The sequence below is a fragment of the Epinephelus moara genome, chromosome 11, assembly GCF_006386435.1.
Source record: "Epinephelus moara isolate mb chromosome 11, YSFRI_EMoa_1.0, whole genome shotgun sequence".
Classification (NCBI taxonomy): domain Eukaryota; kingdom Metazoa; phylum Chordata; class Actinopteri; order Perciformes; family Serranidae; genus Epinephelus; species Epinephelus moara.
Genome location: NC_065516.1, coordinates 36,880,201 through 36,880,640, shown reverse-complemented (window position 1 = coordinate 36,880,640; position 440 = coordinate 36,880,201).

The window sequence follows — 440 nt, the reverse complement described above, 5'->3', positions numbered from 1 at the left end:
TTTTTTCAAATTATCTTGACCACAGTCCTATTTTCATAGTTATAATACCAATACCAAAATTAATTTCAGTGTTCATGTAAATACTGAAAATGTTTTTTACTACTTTTGAGGGATCACAGCAGTCAGTGTAATAAGAATAAGAAGAACTTTATTAATCCCCGAAAAGAAAATTTCAAAGAAGTCTGTAAGATCATCTATTTAACAAAGAATTATTAAGTCTGATGGCTGTAGGTATAAAAGAGTGTGTGTGTGAGAAATAAACTCAATCAACAATCAAGCTTTTTCTTTATTAAAATATATTAATGAATTTATTAATATGCTATATTATGTTTTGTATTGTGTATATTGTGTTTATACAGTATATATATATATGTGTGTGTATATATCTATATCTATATCTATATCTATATATATATGTATAGATATATATATATATATAT